The sequence below is a fragment of the Ambystoma mexicanum genome, chromosome 3q, assembly GCF_040938575.1.
Source record: "Ambystoma mexicanum isolate Mex_15411 chromosome 3q, UKY_AmexF1_1, whole genome shotgun sequence".
Taxonomy (NCBI): domain Eukaryota; kingdom Metazoa; phylum Chordata; class Amphibia; order Caudata; family Ambystomatidae; genus Ambystoma; species Ambystoma mexicanum.
Genome location: NC_090926.1, coordinates 636,507,159 through 636,522,706, shown reverse-complemented (window position 1 = coordinate 636,522,706; position 15,548 = coordinate 636,507,159).

Genomic DNA, 15,548 nt, shown 5'->3' with positions numbered 1-15,548 from the left:
ATTGGACAGCAGGTAAATAACAATATTCTTGTGATGTGACCACAATCAACAGCAACCCTTCAGTGAAAGTTGCCATATTAATAAATATTGTTGATTGCAAAGTAAAAGAAAGAGACTTGAGTAGCCAAGATGACATTTCTAATGGACAAGTGGGGCAGACTGCAACACAGAGATAACAAAAAACTGCCCCACTCCTGGTTTTGCTCAGGCCTTCACAGTTGATAAGCAAACAACTTTTCCAGCCTAAGCTGAAGGACGTGGCCGGAGCGTGACAGGAATGTTTGGTGGACTGTATAAAGAGAGACTGCAATCAAGAGAAACTGAACTTTGAAAAATTCAGTGAATTGCAGAAATGTTGTCGACTGAGTCTTGGTTTCAATCGAAGATGTCCTACCTTTGATGTGCATTAATGTAAAGAGATCATCTGGACTGAGAGATAACATCTTTTCAGCCTGCGGCAGCCTGGCTTTATCTTCACAGGGAAAGATTGATAATTTGATTGCAGGCTAAACCAACAATGAGTCTGGAGAGGCTCTGGTCACATGCTTGCAGAGAAAATAAACTTACATGAAGAAATGGGGGTTGGATTTGTACAACATGTTTGAATGTTCCCATTAGTTTAAATGGACTATAATAATTGTTCATTTTCTCAGCACCGATAGGTCACACTGAGTCTTTTCATATGTAATTTTAAAGACAGTAACACACTGGTTATTTTGAAGTAAATAAGATCCAGATGTGATTTTCGGAAATTATTTTATCACATGAATTCCATTTCTAGCTTCCACAAAAATATTCAGAATTTGGAAATTGGCGAGCTGATGGAGAGTAACATTACATATCTAGAGATTAAATGTCATAATCATAACTGTTATGCATTTTGTATAAATGGCGAAAAACTGCTATGCTTCCGTGCAACATGGTGTGAACATGGCTGTTTTTTTTATCAAATCCAGCATGAGTAGCTGAAGCCCAATACATATACTTTGACATAGTTATTTGTAAAATCAAAAGGTTTGCCATGTTGGACTTTTTTGGTAAAACGAACATGAAAAACAAAATGTGAATTTCAAATGGGAGTTGCAATATTTCTGTTCTAGACTCCTGAACCAATCCTTAGAGAGGGTGGAGAGAAATGTAAATGTCTAATCCTGGTTGCAAGATCATACATTAGCACCTCCTAATGTTCATTTTCCATGGGAGGGGTTTAGAGAATAAAACTATCTTAAACTATGGAAGAGGGTTGGCCAGCTGCCTTAAAAAAATCAATAAATAAGATCTGCTGAAACACCATCTGGGTAGAGATATTGGAAGAGGGCTGGAGATTCCCATTGCTGGGTAGACCAGAAAGCAGAGGCTGTGATATTTCCTTGGAGCCATAGAGGGAGGATTGTGGTGGGATCCCATTGACTGAAATGCTGGCCAGAATCCTGTTTTTCCCCAAAAACAAAGCTTTCCTCAGTCTCTATGAGTGGCAAGCCCAGAGATGACCAAAAGTAAGTAGATTGATAGTAGGTAGAAAGTAGATTAACCTATTGCCTTTCAGTAGTGGGTTCCCTTCCATTAGAGGGTGGAGGAAAATTGCATAGGCCCTTAGCATATTTGACTTTATATTAACTTAATTAACTCCCAAATATGTACTCCGCCTGCTAACACTAACAAGCAGAATGAGAGACAGAGGAGACCCTCTGTCCAACCCAATCGGGTGGTAGCCATGCAGGGTATCAGACCAATGCTCCATCTGACCCTGCCACCTATATCAGCCCAAGATACAGACCAATCTTGGGGTACGTATGAACTCCCCTGGCACAAGGGAGGGGGGGCCAAATCAGGTAAGTACTGCCCCAGGAAACCTTGCTCAAAACTACTTCCCTCAGAACTTCCCTCAGGAGGGAAGAAATACTCCACCCCCCCCAAACTAAGTTTCTTTCCCAGTTAAACTTCAAACCCCAATTTTCAGAACAATCCTCGTCTGTCTCCCTGCTTTCAGGGCAATAGATTCCCAAATCAGGGAAAAGGGAGACATAGGATGGAAGGTTATTAGGGAAACTCCCAAAACCCGAGCTCCTCTGGGAGAAGGGACAGCTACCCTTTCCAGGAGCAGCAAAGGTATGAATCCAGACCCTCCTACCAACCAGAAAGGATGTCTCAAATGGAGCATAAGTCCAACACTTAACACAAGACCTGGGTCGCATGTAGAGGGCTCAGCAGAGCCCTCAACTGGAAATTGCTACCCAGAACAATTCAACACCCGGGTCTGGTGCCACAGAGCAATGACAGGAAGAAACCTCAGACAATCAACAGCTTCCAAAGGAGGTGGCCCGGGTGGAAGGGAGATGCAAAGCCCAGAGGAAGCTTCCTTTCTCACCAGCACAAAAACCCAGGAATCCTCTGAACCTGAACACAAAGCTTCTACCCCGAAAAGCTGGAACCTAGGGAACAGAGGGTAAGTAGGATATATCGATAGCAAAGGAGAACCAACTTTGTGGAGGAAGTCTGCATCATCCTGCTTAATGGAGAAGAATCCCTGGTAGATTCAGGGAAGAAAAACCTATCTTTCAGGGATGGAGGGATCCCTCCAAAGGAAAAATGGGTACCTGTATTGTGAAGCACTGGCGTTAACCCACTGAGCTACCTACGCTAATCATTTAGGCCTAAGGCTTATTGCACATACATAATGCTACATAGAACTTATTCAAAGAGTGTAGCACAATGCATCTGAATGGTGCCTCATAGATAGATGGCCAGCTTAAGAGCCATTCTGTGCTTACAAGGGGTTAACAGCAAAAGATGTTCAGCTCATAAACAGCTATTTCTCGCAAGAAGCTCCGCTGTGGGCAGACATTAATCCAGCACTGCCTTCCACTGTGCTCCGCGTTAGCAGGTGCACTGATAAGGCCGCATTCCAGAGAGAGAGTTTCCCAGAAGAAATAGGAGGGGACCCGAGCGCTAAGGAGAGTGGAAGCTTTCCTAATGAAAACATGTTTTGCGCAAAAAGGGTTCTGTTAAGAAACTTCTAGAAAATTCAGTGCATCACACTGATTGACAGGAAGGCCTAATAAGAAGCCTTTACCTGCTCTAGGAGGGAAGGTACTCATCCTGGGCTGTTTGGATCATGCACGCAAAGCAGTGCACGGAAACAAGCCAGCACTGAAGGGTAGAGGCTCTTGCTGTCACATCGTGCCTCCGTGCAGGCTGCAGTGCCACGCTAGACCAGTCTCAGGAGGGAGAGGAACCAGGCACGAAGGCGGCGTGGGTCCTTGATATTATTGCATCCCACCTATAACTAATAACCTGCATTGTTTAGCTTGCATTTTAATCCCATTTTATTAATAACTGCTGCTTGGATTTAGTTGGCTTATTATTAAATAAATGCAAGTGTAAAATCTTCTTGTGAGTGGGTTTCTTCCAGACTGTGTACATTGTGCCTTGCATTGTTTCCAACATGAGAGTGTGTAGTAGGGGGTTATAGTGCAATCAGGGCTGGTCAGAGGGGGTGCAAATACCCTTTCTACTGCATTTGGCATAGGTGGCAGGACTTGTAAGCGTAATGCCATTCTGGAAGAAACAGGGGAAGGATGAATGCAATGAAGGAAATAGTCACATTTTGGTGTGGCCGATAACAAATGCATGGTAATCTGTGGCAGACATTCTGCATCAGTATCCAGCCCCGATGGTGTGGGACATGCTTGAAAATGATGTTCCCCGGCAGTAATCAGTGAGTGTTTGGAGAGTTTACTGCCTGGGAAAAGCTGCAAGGAGCAGAGGGCCACAGGAAACATAGGCTGGTTTTTCCTGCAGGCGCTCAGAAAATTGCATGAGACAGAGTTGCTTAAAGATGCACAGATTTGAAAATTAAATGATGAGATATCCCTGCTCCAAGAGCAACAAATTATAACGAGGGAGACCCTTGAATCGTCCGTAAAACGGGCTGATCACATGGAAGATAGATGTGCTTCTTTAGCAGTGCATGTAGCCACACACAAGCACAAGCAGAGGAGAGGTAATCCGTCATAGATAAGAATTTGAGCATTAATTAGGAAAGACCCATGGGATCCAAATTTATGGTCTGGCGATGTAAGCGACTTGAAGTAAGAGTCGCAGAGCTAGACTGTTCTGAGGGAGAAGAGCTGGAATGTGCGCAACAGAAATGTGCTTATCCAGCACGCCCATTAATCATTAATAAATCAAAAGGCGAAGCTGGCGGTGGAAATATTCAGAATACTATGATTGTCAGAGATTACACCCAGACAGAGCTGTTAGACATTGCCAAGTTGTTTAGACAAAGAGCAGGAAAACCGGTTTTAAAGTGGCTTCTGCGGGTGTGGGATACGGGCAGTGAAGGCATCTTCCTGACCCCAGAAGAATTATTGAAGATGAGTTCAATTACTAACAATATAATGATGGGACAGATGTTGTCCAGCGCGTTAGGGCAGCAAGGTTAACATTCATTGTTTAAATGGCTTCAGACTGATTTAACAAATTTGTATGCAAGTCCTATGGACATGGAAGAAACGTGGGGGCTTTGGAATTCACTGCCTGAGGCTACAGATCAATTTAGAGAGATGGGTTTGCAGAGCGCAATGTACAGTCTGAATTTTGCAGGACCAGATATGGAATTTTTAACTGCAGGCATGCGCACGCGTTTATTGCGAAATGCCCCAGGCCATATGAAAGGAGCATTACTCTCATTGCTGGGTCCTGCACTTGACAAAGCTATTGGTGAAGTTGCACTGTTACTTGGGCAATTAGAAGGGCTGGATGAGCAGAAAAGCTGCATGTTTAGTGGCAGCAGGTGTTGACTTGGAGTAAAAGCTTGGCAAAAATGCAAAGTCGAAAGATAAAGCTGACACTCATAGAGTTACACGTAGAAAAATGTGGGTTGACCTTCTGAAAGTAGGAATTCCAAAGGAAGAGATACGGTAAAGCCACATTTGTGCTGCTTGAGCAATGGAAAAAGATACAGAAGCGGGGGCCAGGCAAAACTAGCCCTACCGCACCCCATGAGGAAGATGTGTTGAAGCCCACAGTGCGGGAAAAAATGTATCCAGATTTGTCAAAGGAAAAATGGGAGGTCCCTGACCCCATTTTTGACTGAAGGGTTGGCTCTGTCTTTGAGGTTCGGTTAATAAAGAGAACCAGTCCCAGAGACAGATGTCCTTTTGTGCCACTTACATTGTATTTAAATGACAAGGTGAAACAAGTTTTGGCTCTATTAGACACAGGCACTGAAGTGACAATTCTGAATGGCAATCCCAACAAATTATCGGGCCCCAGAGCCCTGGTCAACAGTTATGGGGGAGCGGAGACTGTTGCAAAAGCCTTTAGGGTAAAGATGTCAATTGGCTAGGGATTGCCTTTCACTGCAAATGTTTTGATTGCTGACATACCAGAGTACATACTGGGGTAGGATGTGTTTTGTTGGGCAAAAGTGACTTAGGTTAATTTGTTTTTGCCAATCGGAAAATCCATGTGAGAGTTGTAAACCCTGTTTTGGTTTGGCATGCAAAATGGACCCCCTTGCATTTACCTCCTCCTGCTGAGCCAGTGTGCATAAAACAGTACAGACTGCCGGGAGGGCACAAAGATATTGGTGAAACCGTTGATTCACTAGTGAGAACTGGCATAATGAGGCCAGCAGTCAGTCCATTAAACTCTCCGGTTTGGCCCCTCCGCTGCCCAGATGGGGTGTGGCATCTGACTGTTGATTTTCACGCCTTGAACAAGAAGGTGCCACCTTTGGCTGTGGCTGCGCCAGGCATTATTACTTTGAGTGAAAACCTCACAAAAGAAGTGGGTGAATGGCATGTGGTAATTGACTTAGCCAATGCATTTTTCTCTATTGATATTGATGCTGAATCACAAGATCAATTTGCTGTAACTTGGGGGGACGGACAATTTACATTTGCTAAATTGCCCCAGGGATACTAGCACAGTCCCACTTTGTGTAATGGATTGATTGCCAGAGACTTGAAAATGGTGCAGTTGGATAATGTGTATGTCGCACACTACATTGATGACATAATGTTGACCAGTAATAAGAAAACACATGTCGAAAAGGCTGCTTAAAAGCTGATAACACTCATGCAAGACCGTGGGTGGGCTATTAATCCCAAGAAGGTACAGTGGCCCACTCAAGAGGTAAAACTATTGTGTGCAATCTAGTCTGGTTCAGTAAAGAAAATCCCTGAACCTGTAATCGACATGGTACAGCAGATGAAACAACCCTTGAATAAGAAAGAGGCGAAAAGATTCATTGGGTTAATGGGTTTTTGGAGAAATCGCATACCTCATTTGAGCTTGATACTGAAACCAATCTACAAAGTTAACAGGAAAAAACATGATTTTGAATGGGGCCTAGACCAGCAGACCGCCTTTCAACAGGCTAAAGATGCTTTGTAGAATTGCATCAGGCTGGGTCCCATGACACAAAATGATCCTTTTGAACTGGAAATTCTTGTCTACAGTGATGTTGCAGTGTGGAGCCTGTAGCAAAAGCAAGGACAGAAAAGAGTGCCACAAGGCTTCTGGTCAAGAAAGCTCACAGATCACATGACAAGATATACTCCGCTTGAAAAGCAAACTGCTGCAGAGTATTGGACTCCAGTTGAAACTGAACGAATCACAGGCAAGCAACCACTGACAATTTGCACACAAATTCCAATCATGGGCTGAGTGCATGAAGCTGCTGTGGGCGGAAAGAGTGGCAGAGCGCAAGACGCCACTCATGTCAAGGGGAAATGGTATTTACAGCAACATACGAAATCAGGCCGCACAGCGGTTTCCAAGCTGCAAGAACAAATGCTGGAAGCAGTAAATCTGGAAGAAACGCCAGAACCGAGCACTCATGTCGCATTGTGAGAATCTCCCTTCAAAGTCACACCTGCCCATGATACGTAAACGGAAGAAGAACAGAATTCTGCATGGTTCACAGACAACACTGCAAAGTATGATAAAGGGGAATGACACTGGCAAGCTGTTGCATTCAAACCCCATACCGAGAAACACTGCTAATGAGAGAAGGAGTGAGGGGTTCCAGTCAATATGCTGAATTGCAAGCATTAGCCTCCATGATTGAACAGGTGAAAGACACAGCGACTGCATACATATACACAGACATTTGGGCTACATACCAATGCCTGACTCATTGGGCACCGGCATGGAGAAGAGACGGCAGGCAGATTAAAAACACTCCAATATAGGTAAGGCCAGACATCTGGGAAGAAATGTGGTGCAAAGGTGAGAAATGCAAGATCTGCATTGGGCATGTCGATGCACACATGCCACCTGACACTTCGCTGGCTGCACTGTTCAACAATGAAGCAGATCAAATGGCAAAGATTCACCCAGTAACAACTGCTGAAGAAACAGAAGTGCTGCAAGGAATTGCAGATTGGGCGCACCAGACCTCAGGACATTTAGGGCAACAGGGAACCTACGAATGGGCTAAGAGGAGACAACTGCCCATTTCCATGGATCATGCTAAGCAAGCTGCCTCCCACTGCCTTGTGTGCTGTCAAGTAAAGCGTTATCCACTGGAAAGGAAGCTCAAGGCGCTTTGAGAAGAGGTAAAAAAGCAGGCAGCATATGGCAAGTTGACATCGACCTTTGCTGCCAGAAAATGGAAAGCATTATGTGTTGACCATGGTAGACACATATTCCGGATTGCTGTTGGCCCATCCAGTTGCCAATGCAGATCAGCAGGCTACCTTAGAAGGAATGGAATACCTCATAAGACACTATGGCGTTCCAGATAAAATCCAATCAGATCAAGGCAGCCATTTTGCGGGACACAATGTGCAGAACTGGGCTTTGGAACAAGGCATCAAATGGACACTGCACATAAGCCGATATCTGGAAGCCTCCAGACTTATTGAACATAGCAATGGTTTGCTAAAACAATAAATAAAGAAGCTAACTCAGACTCATACTCTTAAGGGGTGGTCCAAGCACCTGACACAAGCATTGTTTGAACTGAATAATAGTCCTTTGGGAAACCAACAGACACCCTTTGTGAGACTGACAAGTGAAAAGGTACAAACCAAAAGGACTCTTATTGCTTGGAAAACTGAAAAAGAAGGGAAGCTGCCTGTACAAACCACTGCAGGGAGTATTGAACTTGATCTGTCTACCTTTGAAGATGATGTAATACCAGCGGGGCAAACCAAATCAATATCGCTGTGCATTGGCATAAAATTGCCGGCTGGCACCTATGGTCGCATTGCTGCATGATCCAGTCTGTCAAAGAAAGGCATTGACAATTTGGGAGGTGTGATTGATCCTGATTATTGGGGAACTGTTTCCGTGCTTTTACACAACACTGAGGTACCATTAACCAAATATGACAGCATTGACAGCATTGCACAACTGATTTGTGAGCAAGCAGTTGTTCCCCAAGTGATTGAGAGTAAACAAGCCCCAGACACTACACAAAGGGGTGAGGGTGGTTTTGGTAGCACTGGGAATAAAGTGTGGGTCCATCATCCGAATAAAAAACATGAGGTTGGGAAGTGCTAAGTCAAGGAGTGGGAAGTAATTATGTTGTACTATTGCAAAATTTTTACATGCCTGTTTATATCCCTGCTACAAGACTCACACCATGAACGTAGCGCTACATGATGGGGATAAGCTTGACCTTGCTCTGGGTGCTCCTGGCCTGCCAAGCAGACGCTTTCTCTGTAAAGAATGGGTTGGTGCAAGACGCTACAAGGACTCTGAGAATCGCTTGCACTAAACCTGATACTCCAGTCCTGTGTGATGACAACAATTGCACCACAACATGTGAGAAAAGCGCCACAAATGAGTATCCATATGGAACTGCTAAAGTACTGACTAAGCACATTATCGGATACCTTTTGTCACTGACACATATCAAAGGCGTGTATGATATTCTAGGCGCAAATCTTTCAGTGAATGGATCCAACAATTTGTTTGATGTTTCATGTTTCTTTTGTCTCAAGGATTGCGGTGAGTGTAACCGCCAAGCTTTGTGGACTATAACTTGACTAAATGCAATCCCTATAACTGCGAAAGGGAACAGCCACTACCGGATGGTAGTACGGTGTTTGTTGCTAAGGCTAACATTATATATGGCAGACACACCACCTGGAGAATGGTGCTCTTTAAATCACAAAAAGTTTAAACTGTCCGCATGCTAGATTTTCCAGGAGTGAGGCAACATTTAAATTATAGAAACGTAATGAATACCTCTATCATTAGCGAGGTGCAATCAGATATAGATTTGTCATGAGGCAATGTTTCACTGTTCCAACCAAGCTGCTACAAATGAAGTAAATTTTTATGGCCAATTGCTAAATTGCACGTAGCTAGTGGACTAGATTCCTTTATCATGGAAGCAGCGGGGATGGGAACGGGAGCTTTAAATGCTTTTGACATAGAAATTGTGCGCAACATATTATCCACCATGGGTTCAGATGCCAGCGCCGCTGTAAAACTACTGGCACAGTGGGGCCCATCGATAAACCCTGCCCTGTGAAATGCTGCCAAAAGTATAGGCAACAATTGGAGGTGGCACAATTTTAGCTATGAAGACATCTTTTCAGCTATATGGCTGGTGAACAAAACTGCCAAAGACACCCGATGCATTTTGTAGCAGATCTTGTTAAACCAGCAGGTGTTGGCTTTTCGTTCTGAGTGGTGGAGGCTGTTCTCAACCCACTGGCACACAGAATTACTTTTACCAGGAGACATATGGATTAAACCGGTTGCTTTTGATTGCATGAATAATACCTGCCACGCTTTAATGCAGTTTAGTAGAACTGCTTATGCTTTGGAAATATGGCGCCCCTTTCATAATCTTGCCTATGAAAATAAATGACTCCTGGTGGGTTCTGCAAATATGAGGAGAATGGTAAAACAGCCAAAATTACACAACTCATAGTCATACATGTATGCCCTGGGACCAGGATTCCGGACCCATGCATGCATCGCATAGCAGAGGTGTGTACCTGGATGCAGTAACACATTATTGGAACTGACATTTTTCAATTAGATCAGCATAGGGCCTACATGGTTACTAATCATACCTTGCTTATTAACAATTATAGATTGCTGGGGAACCGTCAAGTATTCAATGTAGTTCAGGTTGTGACTATTTTGGATATCACTACACACACCTTACATTCATTGACCCGGTGGTCTCAAACTACCTTGCATGCAGAGCTCACACATATGCTTAACTGGACCCTGCCTTATGGGATAATTGCCTCCAGGCTTCAAGCTATTAGACAATTTGCTCAAGCCTCTTGGAAAGCCTTTCAGACTTTAGCCACCTCGGTTATTTCTGCAAAGTGCAAAATGACAATAGACAAAGATCAGCTAATTAAAAGAGCTGATCTGCAATCTGTCACTGCTCATCATTGGTGGGACATATGTACTGGCTGGTCTCTCACATCTAAAAAGCTGCTTAATATAATGCTGCTTCCATTGTTGTGGCTGATTTTAGCTCTAATACTAATTGCTATCATTTTCATTGGGTTTTTGCACAGAATGTCTTACATCTATAATAGAACAACTGGGCTGGAAAAATGTTTGATAGGCTTACAGCACACCGTATGTGCGTCTTAATCTTGGAACTGAGCCAGCATTTTTTACCCAAACTTCGAAAGGGGTGGAATGTAGTGTGAAGCACTGGCGTTGACCCACTGAGATACCTATGCTACACATTTAGGCCTAAGGCTTGTTGCACATACATAATGCCTACATAGAACCTATTCGAAGAGTGTAGCAAAATGCTGCTGAATGGTGCCTCATAGCTAGATGGCCAGTTTAAGAGCCCTTCTGTGCTCACGAGGGGTTAACAGCAAAAGCTTTTCATCTCATAAACAGCTATTTCTTGCAAGAAGCCCCACTGTGGGCAAACATTAGTCCAGCGCTGCCTTCCACCATGCTTCGTGCTAGCAGGTGCACTGATAAGACCACATTCCAGAGAAAGAGTTTCCCAGAAGAAAAAAGGAGGGGGCCCGAGCACTAAGGAGAGTGGAAGCGTTCCTAATGAATACATGTTTTGCGCAAAGAGGGTTCTGTTAAGAAACTTCTAGAAAATCCAGTGTGTCACACTGATTGACAGGAAGGCCTAATAAGAAGCCTTTACCTGCTCTAGGAGAGAAGGTACTCGTCCTGGGCTTCTTGGATCATGCACGCAAAGCAGCACCCGGAAACCAGCCAGCACTGAAAGGAAGAGGCTCTTGCTGTCACATCCTGCCTCCGTGCAGGCTGCAGAGCCGAGGCTAGGCCAGTCCCGGGAGGGAGAGGTGCTAGGCACGAGGGTTGCGTGGGTTCTTGATGTGACAAGATTGCACCGAGATCAGCAATTTCTGGGAGTGTAAGAATATTATTGCATCTCACCTGTAACTAATAACCTGCATTGTTTAGCTTACATTTTAATCCCATTTTATTGAAAAATGCTGCTTGGATTTGGTTGGCTTATTAGTAAATAAATGCAAGAGTGAGTGGGTTTCTTCCAGACTGTGTACATTGTGCCTCGCATAGTTTCAAACCTGTGAGGGGGTGATAGAGGGTTAAAGTGCAATCAGGGCTGGTCCCAGCGGGTGCAAATACCCTTTCTACAGCAGTCCCAAAAGACCCTAATTTAGACAGGGTAAGTATGGAGACTGACCCAGAGCAACAAATTCTTAAACCCCAACAATGTCACCCAGATGACCCTAAAAGCACTGAGGTATTCTCTCTCCAAGCAGGTTTGGGTAACTGTCTCTAGGAAAAGGGGGACAGCAAAGAATCAGTGGAAAAATGGGACTTCCCCATCCCATTTGTTGCTGGGTGCAAAATCTTTTTTACAGATTCCCGTACTCTGACACAGAAAACTGATCAAGATCACACAGTGTCGGAGTTCAATATAAAAAAGGTTAACTGCCAAGCTGGCACAGAAGGCACATTTTCTTTGTCCCCTCGAACAAGATGTTATAGCTCCGTCAAGGTACAGGGTCAATGTGCATTATCAGCACTGGTGGATACTGGATCCCAAGCCACTCTCCTGTCCAAAAAGGCCTTTAACCAACTAAATTCAGGAATGGGGAGAGTCACCAAATTCCCCTCACACCTCTTCCTGGACAACTCCAAAACTTTGATGGGAATGATATTTCCGTCGAAGGGACTGCAGATCTGGAGATCAAAATTGGGCGACATAGGGTGAAGCACCCGGTGATAGTCGTCACTCAAGTGGGCACACCTTGTCTACTGGGGATTGATCTCCTTTGGAGGTTAACACCACTGATTGCCTGTGTGAATAAGGTCCCCTGGACTCACACTAACCGGCCAATCAAATTAAAAGAAAGTACAAATTATGTTAGTTTAAATGGCACTTGCCACATGATTGAACAATGGTCCAACAAAATAGAATTACACTTTAGGAACAACCAAGTCCCAGAAATTACTGTCTTTTCTGTAGGAGAACAAATTGGTGATGGGAACCATTCTCCATTTTTTAAAATGTATCTCCCTCCCAGTTTTAATTGGCATTCCATACTGGGAGGAAATGCTCTTAAATTTTATAACAATCCATAATCAGAAGAAAACCCAAATCCCATGATAAAAGATTATGCAAAACCAGCTCAAAGTTTGATGGACATAAAGATAAAGGATGAACAGCTGATTTTTCCCATTCAGATAAATGAGGGGAAGGAGCCTTTTCTCACAAGAGTATGCTTGAACAAACAAAGAAGCTTCATCAGTAAAGCATTATTCAGGAAACTCCCAAAAGATCAGACCATTCCCACGTTTAAAGTAGTTGATAAGTGGGAAATGTTCCTGAAAACTCAAAATTCCAAACATCTCCTGCTTAGCTTAATTGTTGGGTTGTGAGAGATGTCCCTTCTGCCTTTTACTTAGGCAGTGACAGTCTCAACCGATTTTTATTTAATTTGGACCTAATTAATAATAGGCCTGGTCCTGACTGTGGGATAACCCCAATGCGCTTTGACAACACTGAGAAAGCATTTTGGTCGGCTTACTTGCTGCTGTATGCAGTTGAAGTTCAAAAGAGAGAAGAGGTTACCATCCCAGGACAGGTACGACAATTTACAATTCCCCTAAAAATTAAGCGAGGACAGAACCTCAAAAACAAGGATGCTTACATAAATTTGAATCATCAACTCCAACAGCAAGGTTTGTATTTACTTCCAACACCCCAAGTTGACCTAGAACATGACACCATTTGTATATTGGTGGATAACAGCGACCCTAGAAGTATCACTTTGGGCACAGAAACCTTTATTGGAATGGTGGTTGATGTTCAACTTTATTCTATTGATTTAGGTAATGAGATCATTGGACCAATTCCACATGACTGCTACAATATTTTCAATGATATCCTTCCTGAAAAGATTTTCATCCGGCAAGGGGGAATTTCATGGTGTACTCTTCCTGCCCTTAAGGTGGGGAAGAGGTGACCTCTGACATCAGGAAGGCTGAGGTGGTATTTCAAGTTAACAGTGACTACCTCCCTTGCTTGAAACCTCATGTCCAGGCCAACACCATAACAAAAGAGCTCTCCACCCAGCTGGATGATACCACCGAAATTGCCAAACCCAAGGTCGTTAAAGCCTTTAAGCAGATGGTCCAAGAACAAACCAATCTTGCTGATGCCTGTGAGATGGAAGCTGAAACAGGTTTTTTTAGAATTTCAGGATTTGCAGTAGATTCTTATGACTGTGGACGCACAGAGATACATTAAACCTTCATACCAATGGACCCCGGGATGGCTCCAGTGTTTGTGAAGTAATACGGGTTGCCTCTCACATCTATGGAGTCATTCACAGAGATTACTAAAAACTTAACATCCCGTGGGATAATTCGTACAGTCCACAGTACTTTTAATAACCCGGCATTCGGGATACTCAAGCCCAATGGCCAATGCACACACCTTAGGGAGTTAAATGAATGGGTCCACATGTGAAGATGACCCTTTCCCTACATCGATCAGGTACTGGCCCGGGTCAAAGTTATATACCGCCATTGACCAGACCAACGTTTACTCGACCATACCCTTGATAGAGGAGACCAGTACAAGCTTGCCTTTACCTTCGGGGGACAATAGACATGGACCCAACCCCCCTGTGGATACATAAACTCTGGCAATGGATTTAATATCTTCCTACATAAGGTCATGCCCAACTTGGGCGAAAGGGGAAACTTAGCCTTTGTAGATGATGTCTTAATCAAGAGCTCAACTGTGTAGGAACACGTAGCTGAAATATGCTATGTTCTGACCCAGTTGCAGAAATCCGGAGCAAACCTGTCCTATCAGAAGGCACAGTGGTGTAAGATCTGCGTGACCTTCTTAGGGCATGAAATGACCCCTGAGGTTCTCAATCCCCAGGTGAAAAAGGTGTAAGCATTATTGAAATTGAAAGACCCTACTACTCTGCAAGAACTAAGAAGCCTTCTTGGACTCACTAATTATAGTAGAAAGTTCATTGAAGACTATTTAGGGTTCGCACGACTCTCGGTCCATTTATTGAAGGCCGGGGTCAAGTGGGAGTGGGGTCCAGAACAATCCGAGGCAGTAAAACAACTAAGGAGAAGCCTTTCCCAAGCTCCTTGTTTGGCTTACCCCATAAAGAACAAAGAATTCTTCTTGGAGACTGGGTTCTCAGATACTTGCTTAAAGGCAGTATTATACCAGAAGCACGACAAGGTCGACAAAGTAATTTTGTACGTGAGCAAGACTTTGTCCTCTGTGGAGGAAAATTTCAATGATTGCGAAAAGGCACTTCTGGCAATCGTGTCAGTGTAGAAGAATGACCTCCCATTCATCCAGGGGGTGCACATCATTGTAAAGACTCCTAACCAACCCTGGCAATATCTCCAAAGTGACCAAATACGAACAGGAAACATGAGTAATTCCAGAATTAACTTCCTGGATTCTGTCTATGCAAAGCTTTCCTGTGGAGGTCAGATATGGCCGAAACAAGAAGAGTCCTCTTTCACAAAGATTGGCTGACTTGCATGACTGTGCTCAAGAAAACTGACTCGAGAATGAAAATATAAGGACTAAGGACAATATGGAGGCGTACCTTACCTCCCCGCACAAACTCTATGAGGAAGACACCTGTCAGGCGATGTCCACAATTTATGTGGATGGGTGCTCCTACCATGTTGACAATCATGGGGAAAAAGAACTTATGGCTGGCATTGGGATTGCCTGGGTGAATAATGCCCCAGAACCCTCTGCTGGGTACAAAATAGGTCACTGAAGTAGTCAGGTGGCAGAGTTGATGGCACTACATCAAGCCATCCTCACTGCCATGCAATACCAACTCAAAGAACTGGTCATAATCACTGATTCATATTAAGTCAGGAATGGGTTCGTGGAGCACATTATTAATTGGAAAAATTGAGGCATGCTGTGTGCACATTATAAAAAACACAGACTTTAACCCTGTTCCGGTTTCAAAAATAAGGGTGCCCGAAAAGCCACAGGTCCTTCAGGCAAAATATATCAAAGAACAATATAGTCGACCTTGGCAAATGAGATAAGAACCTTTCTTCATATGGACAACATCAATCTT